Source organism: Thermobia domestica, chromosome 6 (assembly GCF_964235325.1).
Source record: "Thermobia domestica chromosome 6, izTheDome1.hap1.1, whole genome shotgun sequence".
NCBI lineage: Eukaryota > Metazoa > Arthropoda > Insecta > Zygentoma > Lepismatidae > Thermobia > Thermobia domestica.
In genome coordinates, this window is record NC_137459.1 from 184,406,662 (window position 1) to 184,431,804 (window position 25,143).

A 25,143-nucleotide genomic window follows, 5' to 3' on the forward strand; every position below is an offset into this window, starting at 1 on the left:
AACGACGAGTATTAGCGAACTTAATACAAATCAATGCTAATACAAACATCTGTTTTAGGTTTTATTTATTTATTTATTTATTTATTTATTTATTTATTTATTTTTTTGGTGACAACTTACCATTAAAATAAACGACATGGTTAAATTTTATATCATGTCAAGAAATATAGAAAACCATTTAAAACTATTTCAAATAAGAAAGAAAAAAAGAACAGTTTGAAACATTGTTACAGAATTCTCCTCGTATAGTTCTAACAAAAATAAGGCGTCAGAGGATTGTCTCCAGCAAATTATAGATCAGTGATGACTTGCGGCTGTTTGACAGTCCCGATCCCATTTCTTCATGTTTTTCAAAACATTGCAAGAAAGTTTTGGTTGAATTTCAAAGGAATAGTGTTAATTTTCTAAGACAACTAATTAACATGGACAAGTTTTTTCTTTTGTTTTGTAGTTTGTTGGCCCTTTTCAGCATTAAGGCTATATCAAACGTTGACCTAATACATTTAATGTTTTCCCACCGGATATCGAACCCGAGATCAGGCACATAAAAGACGCGAGTGCTTGCCACTAGACCAGCGTGTAGGGTATAATCATGAATGAGGTCTGGTTATATTTCTACGATTTCATATAGCATCATCAGAATGACTCTACTCTGCAGTGATTCAATGCTCCAAAATCAGGGCACAGGTGTTTTTCATGGTATTTTTGGGATTGTGAGGTTTTACATAGTTATTCTGTTGGTCGATTACCTCAAATTTGAATATTTCTCATATACAGGGTGTTTCAAAACAACACCGACAACGTTTGGGGGATGATTCCTGACACTAAGATGACAAAAATGTATAGACCAACCTGGATGCACAAATGCTTCCTTTCGGAGTTATAAGCTGCCGAAAACATGAAAAAATGAGCTTTAAAGGTCCATAGCTCCAAAACTATAGGACCTTCCGTAGTCGGATCAAGACTTTACTTAGGAACTAATATGTGCTCTATCCAAAAATACATGTTTCACAATCCTAAGATACTTACACAACAATTTTTATACAGGCAGTTTGTTACGGGCATATAATTTGAAGTACTCACCAACACCTCTATAAAAATTGTTGTGAAAGTACTGCAGGATTCTGAAACATGTATTTTTAGATAGAGCACATATTAGTTCCTAAGTAAAGTCTTGACCCGACTGCCGTAGCTCACATAGTATTGGAGCTTTAAAATTCATTTTTCTTCATGTTTTCGGCAGCCTATAACTCCAAAAGGAAGCATTTGCGCACTCAGGTTGGTCTAGACGTTTTGTCTTATCTTGGTGTCAGGAATCATCTCCCAAACGTTGTCGGTATTGTTTTGAAACACCCTGTATAAACTGAGGGTGACACTGAAGTTGGTGAAAGATGACACATTTCTTTATGACAAAGCCTTGGTATGCAAGGCACGGCAAGCAATGGACAAACTGGAAGATAAAACATTTTATGCCAAATATAAGAGCATCCACCTTATTCCCAGGCCTGACTCTAATTATCCACGATATATATATATACTCCAAGTGTAAGGATGAATTTATTACTTCTTAAGCACATAGGGACTATAATATTTTTGGAATATGCAAAATCTGAATACTTGAGTCGAATTGTTTAGTTTTTCCTTTATAGAATACCGCACTCCACACACATGCTTTTGTCAGTCTTTCTTCCGCCAGATGATCTTCTATTTTGATTTTCAATTTTCTTTCTTCTTCTTCCTCTTCTTTTCTAGCAGATCTCATAACTTACGTTTTGCTCTTGTTAATCTTCATGTCGGGTTTTCTGCTAAGTACCTGTTGCATATCGTTTACACCTCTAAGCTTTCCTCACTGTCTGCCAACTTTACGATATCGTCCTCAAATCTAAGCGGTGTGTATTTTCTGCCCATGAACAGTTATTTCTATGCTATGAATGTCTTTGATTTATTTCATTGCTTCTTCAACGTAGAGATTAAACAAAATTGGTGACAACGAGCATCTTTGATTAATCTCTTCTCTCCTCTCCTTCTACCTCAATTGTTGCCTTAGCACAGGTTATATCTTATACTTCGCTCCTTGTTATAGTTTATTCCTACTCCATTTAGAATCTTGAATATTTTGTTTCATTCTGCATTACCAAATGGTTCTCCAGGTCCACAAATGCTATGTAAGCTGCTGTTCCAACACAAATTCTGTCTTCTAACAATCTTCTTAGTGCAAGTACTCTTTTATCGATTATTTTTGTCAAGATTTTTGAATGATACGTAAGCAAGCTTATCATACTATGACTCTCAAATTTGTCAGCACCTAATGTTTTTGGTATACCCATTATCTTGTTCGTCTGGAAGTTGAAGGCACCTGCCCTTCTTCATAAACGTTGATAATTAATTTATGCAGGCTGTCCTGAACTTCCTGTCCCGCACTCTGTATGATTTCTGCTGGTGCCTCATCTACACCTGGAGCTTTTCCGTGTTTTAGATTTTGTAATGTTTTGTCGTATTTGGATCGGAGTACGAAGTCAACTCTTGCCTCTTCTCCTTTCTCCATATTGTCTAATTCTTCTAATTGCTTGTCGCTTACATAGAACCTTTTCAAATATTTCTTCCATCTTTTCATTTTATATTCATCTTCAGTCATGGGTCTTCCTTCTTTATATTTTAGTACATTGGATTTTGGTCTCCGTGGTTTGAAGTTCCTCTTAACCTTCTTATCTGCTCTTCCTGTGTCCATATCATTTTCTACTTTTTCACACTGTTGTGTTATTCACTCTTCCTTGGCAAGTCTGTAGTTACGAATGATATGATTTTTTTAAAAAAATTGTTTTATAATGCGTCTTTGCCTCATTCTTGTTGACTTTTTTCGATTTTATTCTCTCCGCCGTTAAATCCAGAATATAATTGCTGATATATTCTTTAATTGATATTTTTTTCTTTGTAACCTAATACTTCTTTTGTAGTAGTAAGCAGGCTAGCTTTTATGAATGACCATTTCTTGTATACTTCCGTCAATCGTCGGTTCTTATGCTATCTCACTTTTCTTTGTTCTTTAGCTTTCTTGTATCGAGTCTTCCATTTTTCTTCTTTTTTTTTCCTAACTTCCTAAATTTTAACTTCTCTTCATCATGCTTAAGTTGTAGCCATTTTCTGCGTCTGCTTATGTGTAATTTCCACAGTTGTTAATTTGGTTTCTTATCCTCCTCTTAATGAATATATAATCAATTTAGTATCTCTGTAAATCTTCTGCCATTTTCCACGTATAAATCTTGCACTTTTCTTTCTTGAAGAAAGTATTTGCTACTACTAGCTTGTTCTTCATGCAAAATTCAGTCAGACTTTTTCCTCTTTCGTTGTGCTTTTCTAGTCCGTATTTTTACCGTTCTTCCTTCTGCGCCATCTCCTACGATTCCATTCCAATCCCCTACCAAAACAAGCTTTTCTCCTTTTTCATGACATTTTTGATAGCTTCATAAACTTGCTCAACTTCTTAACCATCGGCCGCTGTCGTTGGAGTATATATCGGAAGATAGTTGTATCCCTTGGTTTGGTAGCTACTTTTGCTACTACGATTCTGTCATTTACTATTTTGCTACGTCTTACTCGTCATCCTATTTTATATTCGTTATAAATCCAATACCAGTGACGCCGTTTTCTGTACCCAAGTTAATTCTGTATTTACCTCACCAGAAATTATCTTGTTTTTTCTATTTTATTTCGATGATATTTAATTATATTTGAGCTCAGAGGAAAACAACGAGTTTTATAGCTGCTGCTGCTTATATGTAGTTTATATCCTATTGGTTGGATTGTATTGTGTCCAAACTTGCTTTGTTCATTTCTTTGAAAAATGAATATTTTTTTTAAAAGTAACTTTTAATTTGCAATTTGTTTCCAAATATGTGATATTAAACGGAAGGTCGGGATGCTAAAGGAAATGTAGTTTGTGTGAAGCATGAAGGGATATATCATTTTATTTTTAGCTTTCTGTACGTGTTTCGTTCTTCTACGGATGCAGTTCTTTTATCGTATATGTATTTTTTATTTTTTTTTCAGGGAGTTCCATGCCAGTTTAAATGTTTTAGATGTACTGTTTACGAATTGTAAGTGCTTCTGTTGTTTTTCTGTATAATTTTAATTCATGTGAAATTTGTGCACATTCCAAGCCGGATCTGACAATCACGTTTCCTAAAATTGCTCATAACAATCCACAACTGTGATCAACATGCGTAATTTTGTGTTAATTTCTGACACTAGCAAGTTGCTCGGTAGTTAATTCCATAATGCTTAATTACAAATTTCTTAATTTCACACTAACCAAGAATGAAGAACGTTATATTTCAACTTTGATTAACTAGTAACAATTAGTTATTAGAAAACTGTTAACAAAACAAAATTAAAAAAAAAGAGTTTCAAAAAGTTCTCTTTAAATACCGAGGACAGACGTTTGACAAATCAGATATTTGGCGAACAAAATCCAAGTATTTGTTTACATCTTTAAAGGTGTGCAATTTACCGTATATTCTAGTAATTGCCCTTTCACTTTTCTATAAATATTCGTATGTTTATATTTGCATATCCACCACAGTTATTGTTATTAAGTACTCTGGGAAACTTTGGTGGAATGAACATTTCCATTTATTTTTTTTTATTTCATTGATTTCATGATTCGAACTTGTAGAAATTTGCGAATAACTCGTACGCTTAAAATAATGACCGTCGTGTTTCTATGTTATAAGTCGGTTCAGGGGAACTGTTCGCCTCTCAGTAGAGAAACGGCTTAGAGAAAGAAGCGATGCATATTTTTCGAATGTCTACGACGCTCTTAATTAAAACGAAGACTGAAAGAGTTACAGGATTTAAGGTTTCTTTGAAAAATATTTATTTGTTTATAATCAATTAGTTGAAGTATCTTAAAAACAAGGTTATAATGCATTAATTTGCAAGATTAAACAACACATTATCTAACATATTTTTCTGAAATATTATTCACTAATAAAGTCAATGCATTGACTTAACCTAAACTACTTCCCTAACAGCAGAATCACATAGCAGGGATATACCTATCATGTTCCCTCAGGTACATGAGAATGTGTCCAGTATGTGCCTTATATACTTCTGAGAAAGAAATCACATGGATGGCAAGTGATCGTCACAGTCTATGTCCACTCCTAGGCACATGCCTGACATGTACTTGGGGAACGTGCGTAGTATGTTCTAGGTATGTTCCCCATGTCGTAAGCGTCAATAAACTACAAAATTACTCCACCAAAATATATTAAATCGCCTATACGCGTAATGTGTTTACATTAAGGTGAGTATAAACACTTTTAAAAAGTAAAAATTATAGGGTTACCCTAGGGTGCGCGCAAACCACCAGCCTTTGGATTACTAGACGCGTGCTCTTCCGAATTAGCCACAGAGGCGATGAAGAGAACGTCGCTTGTAGAGGGATAAATTATTGAGGTATTTTGCCTTCAGCTAATCAGAGTGCTCCTTTAACCGTATATATTCTACTATAACCGTTTGGGATCAGATTAAATCTGCTTGCCATGTAATTTTATAACAAATTGACGAGTGTCTACTTACTTTATTTCATGGTTCTTCCATATTCACTTTCAAATGATCGACGACAGTTGCCATCTAATAAAGTTGATACGTTTTTTGCTTCTAGTACACAATCGCTTAGAAAAAGAAGCAACAAATGCATCAAATATGGGAGATGAATTTAGAACACCTAAATGACAAAGGCCTAGCACATCTTGTGCTGTTAGGGTATCCGAAACAATATGTACCTAAAAGACGTACCTAGAACATGACAGATATATGTCCCAAATGACGACATAAAAACAAATGACTGTCAGTGTGAAACTGAGCCAGGTATATAAATGCTAAATTTGTGGTACATAGTTTCAAATATCAACTAGGTGAACAAGTACCTAAAACTGTAGGTAGCTGAAGTGCATACTTAGCACATGAATATCATATGTGGCAAGTGTCAGGTACCTAAAAAGTAGCTGGGATACCTAAATGGCACATGCCTAGCACATCTTATGCTGTTAGGGTTAAATATATAGCTAGTTTACCTTCGTAAGCAGCAAAACACAATCAGTGTCTATGAACTAGTGGTGGGCAAAACAACGGTTTTTGAAAGTTTTCAAAATACGGTTTCGGTTTTATCCAAAAACCGGTTCGGTTTTTCACCGAAACCGGTTTCAGTTTTCTTCAAAACCGGTTCGTTTTTTCCATTTTTTTCTATTTCTTACCAGAGTAGTGTTTAGTTGTTCTGAGGAAACCGATTCCGTTTCCACAGAAAGTTTTATGTTTTTTCCAAAAGTTTTCAACGAAACCAGTTTCGGTGAAAACCGAACCGGTTTTGGAGAAAACCGAAATGTCGGTTTTCCTGATTTCGTTTTTTCTAGAAACCGGTTTCCGCCTTTTATATAAAAACTGGTTTTGCCCATCCATACTATGAACATACATACTCATCCAAGTTTGCTAGTTCTTTTAAAAGCTGTAATGTACGCTACACATATGAACACACGAAGGCCGTTGGGATAGTAATTTTATTTAGTACTTTTAAGGAAATGGCTGTTTACAACCTGAGTTAATATACTAGTTAATGTTCTCATATTCAGGTCACCAACCAACCTTTCGAAGCGAATTTTATAATTCTTAAGAAAAAAAAAATCAACAATATGAAAGCACAGTGATTTGATAGTAGAGTGCTAATTTCTGATATGGAAGTTCGTCGTGGATTCGACAGTTATGCGTTCAAGGGGTAGCAAGAGGAAATTTAACCATGAGAAAACATTTCCCAAAGTAAAAATAATTTCAGTACTCCAATGAATTCAACACTAGGACGCACAAACTTAAGATGAAAATCATATCTATGAGCTTTCTAGAAATCTCCAGTGCTATTATGGAATATTTAAACATTAACAACAGTATTTCACTATAACATTTTCGCGCTTACCGTCGTTTTCTTAGCCAATGGAACATACTAGTAAAATGCTTTTACTAGCTCATGTGAACACTTGCAGATCAAATGAAGTGTTTTGAATACATGACCTAACATTTAAATCAACAAATAAACATGTATAGTAGCACAGTAATGAAAGCAAATTAGTTCCAATTTGTTGATTACTGAATGAAGGGAAATTAAATCTCCAGTTTCACGTCCCAGGTTTATGCCCGGTTTATGTAGGTTAAGAGAGACGGGTGATTAATGCAAACGAATAATTATAAAATAATTGGTGGGATCGTCATGTGGAAGGAAACGTTTGAGTTGCGAGGAAACTCACGAACACGATGTTGTCCACCACAAATTCACACCACCTGGGATCGAACTTGGGATCCTTCGCACTAGAGGGAGCGCTCTACTATTGATCGACCGTGCCCCATGATTACGATTTGTGATATATCATGACGAGTAAAATACATAATATTCTGTTCTAGTGAGTGAAGCAATATAAGGGAAACCAACCTACACTAAAAAAAGAACTTAATAAGGGGCTAAACTCTTCAAGCATTTGCTTTTATTTATTTATTTATTTATTTATTTATTTATTTATTTTGTCTCTCTCTCTCTCTTTGTGGACCTCAGAAAACGTACAAACCATAATACTTCGCAATGAAATCAATAAATAATACGTTAAGAAGGGAAATGAAACAAACGTTTCGTTTCTCTTTAGAGTACAAGCTCAGTTGTTACGACTTCCCCCAATACACAATTCATTCAAGCATTATTTTTTTTCTTTCATTAAAAAATATGCCACATGAAACTTACAAGACCATTTTCAAAAGCTTTTATTTTATCCAAGTTTAATATTATTAATCTTTACTTCTTCTCTCGTTCGTCAACTTTCAATCAGAAAGAATTGTTTAAACTTTAATTCGACTTAAGTATTTAACCTTGTAAGAAAAAAAATGACAAAATAGTACGATTATCTGTTTGGAATCAAAAGATGAAACAGGATAACTGCAGCTGTGTGAACTGAGTAAATTTGCTTATTGAATTGTGAAACAAGGCGGAAGAAAATACTGAGAAGCAACACTAAACATTTTATTATGTTTAGCGGAGACACAGTTTAATTTGAAATTATGCGACATAATAATATGTTTACGGTGTTACGGTACGTAGACATTTATAACTTTTCTTTTCACCATGGACGAGAACTTCGAAATGATGGTTCAAGATGCATATTTTATATATGTACATTTTCATGATAATGCTCACTTTTCATACTGCTGCATCCTATTATTTGAAAGCTACAAAACAACTATTTGTGCTGGTTATTACTCTGAAAAATGTAAAATAGGAATGTTTAGTATGATTAAGTTATTTATGTAATAAGTATTAAATTGGCTAATTAAGGTAAATAGATTTTTTTCCTATTGTTTGAGCCAGTAAAAATCAGATCAATTACTTCCTCTGACAGACAGTTTAACCCACTAATTGATTATTGGTTGGTTGATTTGGAACATAGCGTCCCTTTCAGCACCGAGACTGTATGATACGTGGACGTACAGCTTAATGTGGGATCCGAATTACGCGAGTTACTACTGGGAATCGAACCTGGGTCTCCTGCGCCGAAAGCTCATATGCTACCATATAGTCGCAGGGAGTTCTACTTGACGATTATTAAAAGGGAATATTATTCATGAATTACTTCATTAATATAGGCCTATCAACAATCTTTGGCAAGTTTCTGGCTTCTGGGCAGAAGGGGAAATACGAACGCTTATACTGGAATAGTATTAACTGAGGTATGCAAGTATATATATGCATAATGGAACCATAACAACTCAGTTTTATATATATGACATTCCTTGTTAAGCTATAGGAGAACCTATAGCTATAGCTTAAGCTATAGGAGAACCTATAGCTATAGCTTAAGCTATAGGGAGGCTATAGAGATATAGCTAACCATACTACCCGTGCCCTACTGGCTCAGTAGCCCTACTACTTGTGTTAGGTAATGGGCCTAGGCATAAGCGTGTGATTAAGATTTTCAGGCAATACACGTACGTATATCATGAACAAACTGCTATATATATATATATATATATATATATATATATATATATATATATATATATATATTGATATAATAATCTCGGTGAAATGTATATGAGATACACATCATTATAGAAAATAAAAGCGAGATAACGCTCTAAATCTTTTAACGAGACAACTTATTACATCAATTTGACATCCTTTGGAAAAATAAAGCAAGAAATATGTGAATTAGGATTGAACGTAAATGGGAAATGACTGATTATGGAGCCTGCATGATTAAATATTCTTACAAAATAAATATTCTTACTTTTCTAAGATAGCATATATTAATAATATGAACAGGTGGTGTATTACATGTGCTTTCTAAATAGGCCATATGAACTCTATTCAAGAAACAAAGAAACATGTTTCAAAGAAAAGACAAATAAACAAATAAGTAAAACGTCTATTTAATAACATTTACAACACAAGTTTGTTCTCACTATTCTAAAAACTTTTCTTACATATCAAGACTCGCATTGTTTTGCTACTTAAGTCTTACAAACTTTTCTCAAAGACTCAAAAAATCTATTGAACTATTGTTACGAAGGAGACGAAGGTATAGTCTATGGTTCATGATGACAACAATTATGCATCTTATAAAAGCCCCGTTGTCTCGTTGGAAACGTCTGCCTCTAACATTAAACAGCTCCTCCTCTATTCTAAAGCGTCTGTATTAACGTCACACAGAGAATTCAGAAGCAGCATTATCTCTGCAATCTAATCTTTATGACAGTAAACAATGCACAATAAGATGGGGAACTTAGAAGGAAGAGCAATATATTAATGTTCGAATGCTACTGGTAAATTATTAGTTTTTTCTTCTTAATTAGGCAGAATTCATAACATGTTTCCATTCTATTGTTTGTGTTCGTAGTACTTATAAAACATTAGAAATTCACGTTAGTTCTATGCGATAAAACATTAATAAACTACTTTAATTCTATGAGGTTATTAATTTCGTTTTTAAAGCTATATAGTGAGTTCCACGATTAAATTTTGCCAGTGACATAAGATTGAAGTCTGTTTTGCACTTTGCCGAAAGAAAATTAAAACAAAATAGGATAATTCATGATTTTGTTTATTGAGATTTAGCGTCCCTTTCAGCACCAATGTTCGGTGGACCTATAGTTTAAGATGGAACCCGAATCACAATCATGTGTTCAATGCTTTCCTATCGGGGACAGAACCCAAAGGAGCGCGCGCTAGCTACTAGACCAGGGAGCAGGGCTCTTCATATTACTATTACTCTCTTCGCGATACTGGGTATAGCATATCAAACTAAATGAAACATCTATGACCATTAAATGGTATAAAGAATAATATTGGGAGTTATTTGAGTAGCGAAGTGTTTTCAAAACCGATAATTTATGTATTAAAATGGTGTAAAAAAATACACTTTTTTCCCTTGTTTAACAGATATGCTAACTGAAATTATATTTCCTTCGTTCATAGTTGGTACTCATTATTGTTGCCCACGGGACGAGATCTGAATACTTCTCATCATGAAAAGAAAAAATGTCATGAAAATGCTGTTTTGTTTCCATGTTAGTGAAAGTAGCTATTTCTTTCTATTGGAAAAGCTCAGTTTCGTACCGTTATCTTATCATGAAAATTATGTCTCATCTTGTAGGCTACACTAGCACTCACATTTCTAGTAAGACTATTATAGAAACGTGAATTTTCATATTTTTATTGTAAATTGTTCTCTACAAATTTCTTCATCAATAACTGTCACACTATTTTGTCACTTCGGAGGTCGTACAGTAATAATTGATGTTTTTTATTCCAAAATGTAGACTTTTATTTCTAACTCATGAAGATTTACAATCGTTTTCAACATTCTTTTCTCAATATATTGTTGCTGACATAAGTTTCTTTCCGTTGAAAAAAAAAATGTATCAGTAAAATGCAAAACAATTATTGTCAAATTTTGATGCGGATAATTTATCTGTGAAATATTTGTTTATTCTTCGTGAAGTATACGAAATTCAATTCTCCATTAAGCTCATTTATATTAATTAACATTGAAGACCCTTATTATTTTGATGAAGCAAACAAATCATCAATAGACATGTTGAATTACAAAAGTATCTTTAACCCAATTCACAAAACGTTGAAAGAGAAGTTTGTATGAACTATGTCATAAGAGTATTCGCACGATTCTGCATTCATCTCTCAATGTATTGTTTTCAAACATTATGTACGTACCTTCAGAGGGAATCGGAACCAACAATTCTAAAAGCGGAGAGAAAATAAAGATAAAGGCGTTGCAACTAAAGTCTATTCCACACTTTCTTTTAATGCGTGTTTCTCAGTCAGCCTTCCACTCACATTTTTTTTTCTTCTAAAAACCAGGGGTCGGAACAGACTTATTCTACACAAGCGGATTTTCAGCAATGCCATCTATGCCAACATCTTCGAATAAATGCATATTGAATGATTGCACTATCTCCCGAAGTGAATACTTTTTAAATAAAATATAAAATGTTAGTTGTGTTTATTTTGTATACCTTGTACGTATGTATTATTGCTCTGATTGCACCGGCGGTCATCATCTCGTTAGGTACGGCAGCCAGATAGATTTTTCTGTCTAAAGTGTTCCCTGTCATGCGTTGCAAGTGTACGGGGCGTTTTCTATGGGAAGTCTCTACTCTTATCTGCACAGAACCAATGAACTACTGACACCTCAGGACGAACGCGAGCAAGTTATTCTGCGGAACTACCACTCGGACTCACGCGGCTCTACTTTACGGTGACGCTAGAAGCATAGGCGGCGCCACAATGGGTGCAGTGGGTGCAGCTGCACCCACATTAACTGTGATTTTCAGATTTCCTACAATAATCCTTTCTATTTTATATGTTTCTTGTTTTTTATGTTTGGATATATTTGAATGACTTCTTAAGTCTCTCATAAGTTACTTGATATCATACCGTGTTTTTCGTTTTCTTCCTTCCTTTCTTTCTTTCTTTCTTTTTTTTTAGTAAAACTTAGTGATTATTTTTGAGATCTTAACGCTCAATAGTTCAGAGCGTTCTGGCAACAATGTTAAAATGTGTTGTCCCATCCTAGCCTGTACCCACATTACCAACATCCTGGCGCCGCCTATGGCTAACAGATGTTAGCTATCGTAATCCTGCCATTGCAGACACAGTCTGAACTCAGTACACAACGGTTTTGAGTGCACAATAACGTTCGTTGTGTCAGACGAGCTTCAAAATACTAGTCGGATGTCAGCTAGGCCTATATAATGAAGATCAGCCTGTTGTGAGTAGTGTGCTGGGAACTACAAACTAGGATAAGCATTCCTTTAACACACACAAAATATATATACAGGGTGGCCCAAAAGTAGGTATACAGTACCGTACTGATCAGCTCATTGTGTTTTATATCATTTCTTATTGTTATCCATCAGGTAGACTTAGTTTCTTTATTATTTGTTCTTTATGTGTTTTTACTTACATATTAAGCTCGGAAGAGCCGAAGCAAATAAACCCATAAATACTATACTTACTTCAGAATGTTATACTTGATCAATGCAGGGGTGTATACCTACTTTTGGGCCACCCTATATATATATATATATATATATATATATATATTCTGAAGTGTAAACTGGATGCTGTATGTGGTATGTTCTTAAACGCGTTTCCAGCAGTGTATACATTTGATAATTCGCCATGTTTTTGATTTTAATGGTAGGGGAAAATTCGCAAAACTGGTACATTGGGGTAATTCATTCCGAAACCTCTATTATTTTACACTCTGTAGACTGAACAAATTAACATAGAAAAAAGAGAGGTAAAAACTCTTACTAAATTCTTCGTGTAGATTAATTTGCGACTCTTCTCGTTAGCAGATTTGATTCCAATTGTATTGTTTAAAAATAATGATCAAAGCCTATCTTTGAAGCAGTTTTTTTTAAATGATAATGTTTACTGAAAATTACATTTTTAAATATATATACAAAATTAATAAATAATCCTAAGAAAGAGATTCTACTTGAAGTAGGCGTTAGAAATTGCTTACTAATCACTATATTCTGAGTACACAGGAACAAAATGTTTTTATAAACAGTAAAATTTACTGCATATATTTGATTTTTAAAATACCCTGTTGGTTATATGGTCTATCAACAGCTATTTTATAGTGAATACTGCACTAAACATAATACATTAAAATAGAAACCGTCATTAATTAATTCGTTTGTATGAGATCCACGGTGGCAATTATTATTCCCAGGGGTAAAAGTGGATCTGAAAAGGTAGGGGGACGCATGACGTCACGCCGTCCCTCGTGTCTATCTTTGCCCATTGCATTTTTTTTAGAAAGTAGGGGGACGCCACGGATATTTACTGGAAGCGGGGAGACGACGTCCCCCGCGTTCCCCCTCACTTTTACCCCTGATGTTCTGCACGTTTATCAATCAATTGATATGTTTTAGAAACATTTTTAGCAATATAATAAGATATGGAATTTTTAATCTCTATATATTCGCTGTACGCAAGCAATGTTTTAGCCTTTGATTTCTCAGTTCATTCGAAAGTGGAAATAGTTCATTCTATGTCTTAAGCCATTAGACGTATATGCCACTTAAGATTAAGAAAATAAAATCATATTTACGTTAATGCTTTAAACAATAATGAATATTCTATGTTCTAGGAATCTTAAACACTAACATGTTCTTACGAAAACATATTTTGAAATGGTTGAAAATCATGAATCTAAGGAATAAATGTATTTATATAATCATGGACAACGTACGTATACATAATTGTCTAAGTGGCTATTAGAAACATTTTAAATAGATTGTAGAACTGGCAAAAAAACGTGCCCGCTGAATAATTTACCTTACTAATCTCTTCTGTATAGACTGATCTGTTAGTATACTTCATTCACCCTCAATGTTGATAAATATTACTCTCTCTTCATGTTGGAGAAAACTACAATCAAATTGAATGATTCATTATGAAGATATGGCTCTTGAATTTAATTGGGTGCTGGTACAAATACTTTTCTACGGGCACCTATAGAACCTTAAGTAAACATGTAATCACTTCAGCTTTTTTAAAAGCCTATATGTAAACATAAATGTAAGATATTTCAACGTGAAAGTTTTGAAAAGTTCGAGGAGAGAGAAAATAAATACTCTTGCATTACATATAAATACTTGTAAATAACATCTTCAGAAGGTAATCAGAAGATACGATAGACCACACGTATTTTGGCCACAATCGAACAAAACAAGAATAGTATATTACATGAAATTCTCATATTTTATTTTGTGAAAGCATAATAGTTACACTTTTGAGTTTCGCTTGGAATTTTTTGCTTGTGTTATATATAATGTTAACATTAAGACTACAATTTTCACGTGCGGTGTGATAAAATTATTTGGAAAACTGCTATAAAATGTTATAGTGAATTTAACTAACAAGAAAATACTATATTTTACAAATTTTAACAAAAAATAATAAACTATCACAAGAATTTTAGTGTTTTTAGAAGAAAGTATATTTCAAAAATGACAAAGCTCTGCTTATTAATATATTTAGAGTTTTGTCATCATACTGACGCGTCCCAACTCTCTTACAATTATGGGAGCGTTTTGTTTTCACTACTTTTTACTGTAAAGTTTTATAGTTAATATTATATTGGAACAATAAGATTACTTTTCTCAACGACAAATTATTGCTACAAACTAAAATACAAGAAAAGTAAATGTTTAACGATAGCTATACAATTAGCAATCTAATCGCAGGTCAGTAATGCAAGTGTTCGCTTATGTAATATTTGAGAGTGTACAATCAAAACCGAAAAAGAAATAAATAAAAAGAAAAGAAGAACGCATACTCGCTTCCAACTATTTCTTAAAAATTCATAAATTACAACATACTACCTACAAGAAGTTACCAAAGCATGGTAGAACTCATTTTTTTTAACCTGACTCAACATAAATTAAGAAATAAAGAAATATCGTCCGTGGCCCATAGGATATTTTGTTTACGGACATATTGTGAGTAAACAAACAATCCAAATCTGAACATGAATGAATTAAAGAAACGTGTAGAATATTCCAAAGAAAGTTAATATTATGTAACTAACGTAACAAAAATTCCAAGCTCATCAAAAGTGCATTAAGGTAAAATTCCTATGAATGTAATGTACTAGAATATATCTAGAAATTTGTCTAGATACTCACTTTTGTTCACACATATATGTATGTATAATAAATAATGAAGTCAGTAAGTGACCTTAGAAAAAAAGACGCGATATTTGTTAAATACCTCTAAATTGAGCACTTGTTATCAATCTTTACTTTTTGCATAAATTTCAATACTAAATTTCAGCAGCATTCATGTGGCACAACTAGATTGAAATTCTGCTTCAACTTCCAAATCAAGAAAAAAGTAAGGAACTGACATTGTAAAAATAGCAAGATAAACTTACTACATGTATGCTATAATTCTGGGAATAAATGACTACCAAAGTGAAATGTCATTCTGCGATATGCATACACGGTTAACTACATAACAATATAACGTTTGATTTACTCTACAATAAGCATTGTTTCATGTCTTACTAGAAAAACTTTCAACAACTTATGCTATAGATTCTAGAACAACTTATTTTACATATTTTAAGAGTCGTTAATATTGCCAATTTCTAGCCTATAAATTTACACGAAGACCACGCTCGATGATCATTAAACTGCTGATATAGTGTAAGAAGGTCACGCAGATCAATTTATAAAACAAATGGAAACAATCTTAACAAATGTAAATATTCTTTGAATTCTTTGCTAATACCATGTTGTTCGTGATAACACCTAACTGGTTATTTTACAATACTCGTTTAAAAGCGGCTCAGGGGTCCAACTGGTCTCTGTAAAAATTAAACTCGGTGAATATTAGGAGCAAGGGTGGCCGGAGCTTGTACTGATTGCACAAATTATTGTACGTGTTGAAGTCAAGAAATTGCCTCCAAATAGCGAGTGAGTCACCTTGCCGTGTCCCATATGGGTGAAGTGACTACCATAGGTTGAACAATTTGCAATACTAAAATGTTCCATCCAAGAAGAATAAAAATTTCACCTTTTATGTCGAATAGGTTACCTGCTTTCAATTTCAAACCGACTTAATACATGCTTTTCTGCTAGTATTCGGGCTAAAGAAAGTAATTTGATGTATGTACTAGTTCTTATAATAACGCATAATTAAAATACCCAAGTTCATTATCTAACATTACCTTGTGTTTGACTTATTGTTAAAACGTACGGAAAGAGTTAATATTAACAAGAGTTCGTTAAGGACATCCACTTGATCACTGTTCATAGTTGTTTTTTTTTTTTTTTTTTTCTGAAATTCGCCCCACAAAGTAAATTGACAGTTGAGACTAAATCAATCCACAGTTCTTGAACACAAACGAGAATTCTAACTTTTCGGCTCGAACTGATGGATTGTTACCAAGCTTCTCCCAAATCAAAGCACGTTTGTGGGTGAAAAGAACATCAGTTAAATTCAGAATGAGAAAAATATCTAACCATATGCGCAGAAAAAAATAATCTTAACTCATCAGTTCAAACTACAAATTCAACGGCAGGGAGTAGTAAATGCAATTTTGGTTTGTTGGTTGGTTGGTTGTATTGAAATATATTGTCCCTTTCAGCTGCGAGGCTATATGAGACGTGGACCACAGGTTAACATCAAATCCGAACCGATTAAGCTAATACATAAAATCAAACCTGGGTTTCCGCGCCAAAGGTGCATACGCTAAGCACATAGCCATGAGGGAACTTAATGAGTTTTTGTCACACAGGGTGAATATAGGATACTACCTAGGTAATATAAAATAGTTATCTCACCTATTTCCTTGCGTCTGTTACGTGACGCTTGAGATACGCCGTTCTTCAAACATATAATAGGCTGAAGAAAGCCTAAACCGCACAAATCAATTACACTTTGAAAAAATGCCCATGGTTCAAATTTAGATTCTTGTTTCACCCCCCTCCCCCCATTAAATCTATTCATCAACTGTATCGTTTCATTTTCTGGTCTCTACTCTGAAAACAGAGCTGTACAAATTGACATAACACAGATTGAGGCCATTAGGACTTAAATTTGTCCGCAAAAATAACGCTGACACAACAAGAACAGTTAGATTTTTATGACTACTGTTACCATCACCACGCCTATGAAGATTCCTTGTATCACGTGAAAGAGCTAGTGCTATGATTACGTTAACCTCAGAATGTCTGAACTACTGCCGTTCTATAAGAGTTTGGTCTTGGGCTGAAAATATTTACCTAACACTTAACGAAAAAGTTACAGTTGAATAACCACAACTACATTTTCAGTCAAATACACCTGGCACATTTTTACCTGCGAGTATTCCTTTTCAAGTGGCAGAGTTGCTTAAGCAAGGAACAGCAGGAAAAAAGAGAGAAAAAAGTATCTTCCCTGAAGCTGTTGATCTATTAACCAGTTGGCTGCCAAGTATCACGACAAACTCGATAAATCTTCTGTACGTAGTAGAATAAACAGTTTTGACGTAAGTTTTAAGAGTGATTTTTTTTTTCTTCTGAAGGTATTGTTCTTGAAGAAGATCTATCCACTACGACCTCACGGTCAATAATCTCGATGCCCTTTTGAAGGCAAGAGAGGTTAGTAAGTTAATATGATGTTCAACAACTTTAATACACACACAGGATGTCAAAGAAGTTCTGACCCATAGGGAGCCACGATAAAATCTCTGATGCAGTGAGAGATGACAAGAAACAAACGTTGTTTTAAATAATGAATTCCCTATCTAAAGTGTTGGAGTAGGACCACCCGTTATGACTACACTAGATCAACCCGCAACAATGCAGAGTTGCAAAATCTAAGTGTTATTTCAAACAATTGGCAGAACACACTGGTATATCCATATGACAGTTGACTATATCGGAAATTTAATTTATGATTTTTATCAGTTGATGTTAGTTACATGCACTTTAACTTTTCTTTTGCACATATTACCTTGAAACCGCCTGACATTGCATTGCTTCCTGAAAATCTGAAATTTTCTGCTCCGCGTACTTATTAAAAGACAATTGCATGGAATTGGAAAGATATTACGTTTTCTTAATTTCAAATTAATGTAAGCGTTATTTAGAATGGATTGCAATTTTTAAGTTTATTTTTTCTAAACAAAAAGGACAGATAAGTTAAATGAAATCGGATACTAATAAATAATATTTTGTAATTGAATAGTTAGCATTACTGCGCGTGGTTTAGAGTTGTATTCTCACTAAGATAGCCTCTGTGGTGACCTTCTCTGTGGTGACATCCTCATTAAACGATAATCAATGAAACATTTAAGATCATCAAACATTATTATTTTGGTGAGTGGTAGCTGCGAAGGCCAAATCATGATGAATATTATGAGAAAAATGATTCAGACTTGGTTTCGTAATGCGCTTGAACTCATGGAGGTTGAGGCAAAGCTTCTTCGTAAACATATCTACAGTTCTTCGCATATAACAGGCTATTTTGATGTAATATCACAAGACATTCGTTTTCAAGAAACTTCTTTTCTTTCCTGGAAAATTCCATGGTATATTCAGAAATCATGTCTATGTTTATTTATTCTAAAGATTGGTCAATTAAAGACTGAAAATCCAAGTATTTACAGATTATTAATATTAACCAAGTTCCATGCAAACAGCAAGGAAGATTCGTTGTACCTTTTTTTTCTTTAACCCAACACGGTGTAAGGAAATCTCAATACAAGTTTGGATGGAACTATGTCACTACAGTGACCAGGGTTCCTCTGTTTCACTACTGAGAAGAGAATGCTATGAATTCAAGAGTGATTTTACAGCAACAAACACCAATTACGGAAGATTGTAATGAGTATCAAGAGAACTATAACTGTGTTAACCTTGTAGATTTGTGTACAAACTTTCCGAAAACAAAGTTTTGGGTCTGTAAAGTTCATTATTCATTTCAAATTATAAAAATCCAAAGTAAGTATCATGTTACTAAATTCTTTTAACCATCAATTTGAGCTTGTAGTCTTAAATGTTACATTTTCAACTATTAAAAAAAACATATTGTTAAAATAATATGAATAAACTGAATAGAAAACCATATTTTTAATCATTATTTCATAAACGTATTTCAAAATTAACATTAAAGTGTTATCAAAGTTTAGGACATACTAATTTATACCCCTGCTCGGTGCAAATCAAGTTACGTTGATTTTTTTATAGTTAAATAACTTTATATACGAATAGTATTGAGGTCAACATTTTTCTCTATTTTTGAACGAAAATTATATATATATATATATATATATATATATATATATATATATATATATATATATATATATATATATATATATATATATATCGATATTAGTCTGATTTAACTATAGAAAGTACAAAAATATAATCGTAATCAAGAGGCTACTACTAGCAAGTTTAATCAGCAGATACTATCATGGTCAAATTATCTTCGTAATAAGTAAATGATTTAACAAATGTTCGAATTAGATGACAATAAACAATATTTCAATCACACTTGTTACTATTTCATCATATCCATAGTTTGTAACTGCTTGATCGTTATTGTCTCCGAGAATTATTACCATTCCTTCTTATTATGCAGTTTTAGGAAAGGAAAAGTTCAACAAAAATCTCTTTTAAGACGGTTTTGTCGTTACAACAAAATACAATTTAGATAGATGCTAGATTAAATTTCGGCATGGTTCCTAGTGATAGTAGAATACGATAATCACCGTCTGGGATCGTAATGCATATGGGTAGGTTCAAAGCCAACGTTGGAAGCACAAAAAAGTCAGAAGAGCAAATTTATTACCACTGAGTTTAGATTTTTAAAACTCTTCACTGACAGCTGTCATACTCAAAAAAAAGTTTCGCCACCAGAAAGAATGTTCATAGGCCAAGCAAGTACAATTTTGAACCTTGTTGAAAGAGGGCAATTATTTTCTTCTTTTTCTTCATGGTCTTGAAGAGAGAGTGTAATAAAGTATACGTGCTGGAAGAAAAGATTCCAGAGCCAAGAAGCGTCATATTTTCAGATTGTTTATACAAACAACTAAATTGCGAAACTTCCGTGATTATTTTCAGAAATATTCAACAAGTTAGTTACTTCATTTAACGGCTTTTGTTGTTCATTCGACTACAAATCATCGCACTAACGGTCTCTCGTAGATTATTATTATTATTATGTTAGTCAATAACTACTACAACAGTCGTTGATGAATTATTGCAGCCCTCCCCTTTGCTTTTGGAACAGGTTATTTCTCTACACAACCTCTGTTCTAATTTTAGTACGTGAGTCCATCAAATGAATATAAAACATGAAGAAAGAAAGGAAAAAACACTGAAATAAATTTCAGCAATACATCCACTATCACAACTAGATAGGTGGAGTATGCAGTAAAGTCCTCAAGACCATATTTAGCTTTCAAAGATTGATCTAGAAGAAAAACTAGTAGGATGGAATTCTATCTTTCTGACAACAAACTAAAACCACATCGTGCTTGACTGAATATAACATTTATGAAATTAGAAACACAAACTACTATTTGAGTCTACTATCATTTTATATTACAGAAAATTATAAAGAAGCAGATCTTTTAAATATCAAAGATGAATAAAATACAAATTGTATAATAATTTTTAAAATGATTGATTGTTTCCTGTTAAACAAAGTGAGACAGAAATTCAGTATTATCTGGAGATAGGCAGTTGGTTCACAAGAGTGCCAAGACTTTATTAAATCAAAAATTATAAAGTTATTCAGATAATAGAAAGAACATTTTCGAGAAAAGTTTTAAAAAGTAGCTACATTAACCCTCCCTACACTGCAGTATTTACACCAAAATACACTGCAAAAAATGAAATGTATTTCAACACTTTTAAAACATATTTTGTGGAGAAAATAGGTTAAACAGTATTTTAAAAGTGTTTCATGGTTATTCAAAAATTGTTAATTCTCAAAACCTGGTTGCAGCAGGATATATTTAAAACACTTTTTTGTCGAGCGTTTTGCAAAGAAGTTATATTACATTTTCCAGAGATAGCGACATATCTAGATCATAGGTTTGGAAAACACAATTATCATAACTTTCTATTGCCGTAACGATAATATCATATACAAATGGTAAGGTACTTTGCAGAGATGTCCAAACTCTCGAACTCGGTTCTCATGTTCATTCAACCTCGAGCACAATAATTGAGCGTGCGAGGAAGTTTGAGCATAAGCGCTAAATGAGCCAATAGCGAGCCAGAGTTTTGAGCAAACTCAAGGCCTAATGAGAATAGTGAGTGTGATTCCCATTGAAACCAAATCCAAGCAATTGGCGAACACGAGCTTGGTGAGGTATATATGTGCGGCATCGAGCTATCACGAACCTTATTAATGATAGCGAGCTTGGGCGACTAAGAGCCTCTGAGCACGAACCCCTTTAAGGAAAGTGAATCTGAGCCTATAGATAGACAGCCTAAGCCAAAAGACAATAGAAAACGTTAAAAAGATTTGTTGTGGGAATGCAATGTCTCCATCATGTCTTTAAGCTATCATTTTCTGCTGAACAATTATAATAAAAACTAATGATATTTAAAATAGACCCTATATTAAAATACTAAATTAAGTTATCTTCATTACTAACAACGTTTAAAATGAAGTGCTGTAATGAAACAACTATGTAGTTACTTCTGACTCAGTTGTCTTTTACATGCCGTGGTGGCTCAACTGCCTTTCCCGCTGGCCTAGTAGCTAGCGCGTGCATCTTTGATGTTCGCGCTTCCGGGCTCGATTCCCGGTGGGAGAGCCTTTGGAATTTTAACTGTCTTCGATGTTTCTGTGTTCGTGTCCCTGTTCTTAAAAGTAAATAGAAAAAGTACAATGAAGTAAAATTAGTAATAATTAGGGAACTTAAGTTATTAAGGAACGTCCGGTATATCATCATCATCATCATCATCATCATCATCATCATCATCATAGGTATTTTGCCATTGTAGGCAGGTCACTTGCAGTAACTGAGAAGCTTCCTTGCTCCACGGTCTTCCACTAACCTCTTCGTCTTCACGTACGATTTTTCTGTTTTGATATGTCGATGGATTGTAGTCTTCTTCTCCCTCGCCCTCTCTTTTCTGCCACCACGAGAATACCCTCTAGCACGTTCCTCATGAGCACGTCCCTCTAGCATGTCCCTCACAATTCCCTTTTAGCCAATGTCCCAACCAATTTCTCTTCCCCTTCTTAATAACGTCTAAAATTATTCTTTTACCTCACCATTTCTAACCCTGTCATTCGTTTTCCACTTGGCTCAGCTAATTATCTCCATTCTTCTCCAAACCCACATTTCAAAAGCTTCCAGTCGTTTTTCATCACTTTTGCGCAATGTCCAAAAGCATTCTGACCCATACAGCACAATACTCTACACGAAGCACTTTATGGGTCTTTTTCTCAACTCTTTAGTAAAGGTCTCACAAAATAGAATTTTCTTCATTCCAAAAGCTTCTTTCACCATTCCTATTTTTTGCTTTTATTTCACATTCGCACTTCATATCATCACTAATAATACTACCCAAGTATCGAAAACTTGTCACCTGTTCTATTTTCACCTGTCTCCAGTGAGGGTAAGATGCCTAGCACACATAGGGGGAGTAGGAAAAGTAATATATAAAAATGATTGAAAACGACCGATATTAGTGCCGAAGCCGTAGATTTCGGAGTTGCTGAAATGAACAATGACACTCCCGAGGACGTTTATATCCAAACTCAGTCCCCATTAGTAGTCCTAAGGGGCAAATAGTATCATATAAAAATAATTCAAAATGACTGATTTTGATGTCGAATCCATAGTTTCTGGCGTCCCTAGGTTCATTGGTGACAGTTTTGGTGTCCTTTAGGTCCAAAGTCTGCTCCCAGTTTGGGTAAGACAACCTAGTACTCCTAGGGAGAAAGGAGGAGGAGACAAAAATGATGGAATACGACCGATATTAGTGTCGAATTCCATAGTTTTCGAGGTCACTTAGACAAATAGTGACACTCCCTATGCCGTTTAAGACCGATTTAACCTCTCATTAGCACCCGGGGGCAAAATGGTGACAGGTAAAAAATAACAAAATAACCTATATTAGTGTCTAATCATCAGTTTTCAGCGTCGCTAAGTTAATTAGTGGAGTCCTGATTCCGTTTAGGTCAAAGTTAACCTTCGGTGAGGGCAAGACCCCCTTACCACTCTTAGGGGTAAGTAGGAGAGACAGACAAAAAAAAACATAGTTTTCGAGATTGCTTAAATAAAGCGTGACACTCCACATGCCATTTAAGTTCAAGTTCCGTTCCGATTAGCACCTGAGGAAGGGTGAAATTATAGCATGCAAAAATAATGGAAAATGACCAATATTAGTGTTTAATTCATAGTTTTTGGAGTCTTTAGGTTGATCGGTGGCAGTTCCGATGACCTTTCAGTTGAAGATCAGTCTCCAGTAGGGTAAAATCCCATAGGAAGAGTGGAAGGAGTAATACAAAATGATCATAAGCGACTAATACTAGTGTAGAGTACATACTTTACGGGATTGCTGAGATGAATAGTGGCACTCCAGATGCCGTTTAGATCGTAGTTCAGCCCCCATTAGTATCTCTTGGGAGGAGTGGTGACATGAAAAAATAACCAAAAATGGCCGCTAATAGTATCGAATCCATAGTTTTTAGAGTTCCTAAGTTTAACTCCCATTAGCACTCCTAGGATGGTGGGAAGGGGTTGATATGTAAAAATAATCGAAAGCGACCGATATTAATAGTTAATGGTTCTCAATTACGCTGAGATTAATAATCACACTTCCGCTAATGTTAAAGTCGAAGTTCAGCGTTCAGCTCTATTAGCATGGAGGGTGACAAGGGGTGAAAAATAAAATGTCTTAAATTTCTTAGATTAGTGTCTAATTCATAGTTTGTTTTCGTCAAGCTATTAGGCTGTAATCGTGATGAGACGTAATCCTAAGTTTAGATGTAAAAAGGTATGTCAGCTGGTTTGGGAATATACAGGAGTAACGCCAAAGGCGTTGTTCGCAAATCTGTATACATTTGAATTATGCGTATGAGTGCACTTCAGAGTAACTCCGGAAGATCTGGATCAATTTTAACCAAACTTGGTAGACACATGACTATCAATCTGGACGATATACTGTGGGAATGAGACACTGCAAGAGGTGGGAGGAATTGGAAGGAGCGACATGTAAAAATAATACAGAACGATTGAAATTAGTTTGCAATCCATAGTTTTCGGGAGCCGCTAAAATGAAGTGACGCTCCAAATGCCATTCATCCCAATAGACAGATACGGAGGGAGATGAAAAATGCAATGTCAAAAATGACTGATATATGTGTCAAATTCATCGTTTTCTGGGTCGGAAAACATCTGAGTTGTTTGAAATGGCTTTTGGAAGGCAGTTAGTATCCATTTCAATCTTGGTTATTTAATAATATCAATTCGAGTTAAGGCGTATTCTGTGGGGGTAGAGTGTTTCAATAGGTATACCAAAAGTAGAGTATATTCTGTATTTTTGTCACTACACTTTCATTGAAATAAATATTCTACAGGGAAAAATATTCAAATTTTCCCATAAACATGTACTTTCCGCGCGAAAAACGGGAATTTCAGCTTGTTTATTTATATATTTAGCTAACTTCTAGCTACGGTCATATTGAACACTCAATAGAGACACCGTAGCTCAGTGGTAAAGTGCTCACCTAATATGTGTGTTAGGTGACTCTGTTCTGACCCAGGTTACATGAATTTCTGGTGAACAACATCATGCACGTTATTTTCTCGAGCTCTTTCATTTCCCCCCACATTCTTATTCCACCCATTTTCTATAATCATTTCTTTCTTAATCGCACTTCTTCCTTTAACTTAAGGAGCCTAAAGGTGAGACGTAAAACAAAACTGCATTTCATTAATATTTAATGTTAAGCCAATCATTTAGTTATACACATTCATTTGGATCTGGCATAGCTTTTATCAGCAAATGGAACAATATAATAGGTCTTTAATATTTGATCATTATGAA

The 25,143-nt window shown here is 34.2% G+C and overlaps 1 protein-coding gene across 3 annotated transcripts in view; it reads right to left on the minus strand.

Annotated features, from left to right (window-relative positions):
• The window catches only part of LOC145688354 (uncharacterized), a 316,110-nt gene that overhangs the window by 61,398 nt on the left and 229,569 nt on the right, over positions 1 to 25,143 (minus strand). Inside the window, exon 1 of one of the 3 annotated variants that reach the window (XM_081762500.1) lies at positions 16,918 to 17,170. The exons of the other annotated variants lie outside the window; for them this stretch is intronic. The gene's annotated coding sequence lies outside the window, so the exon portion shown is untranslated. Of the gene's footprint in view, positions 1 to 16,917; positions 17,171 to 25,143 lie in introns of those variants that run through there. 3 annotated transcript variants of the gene reach the window in all.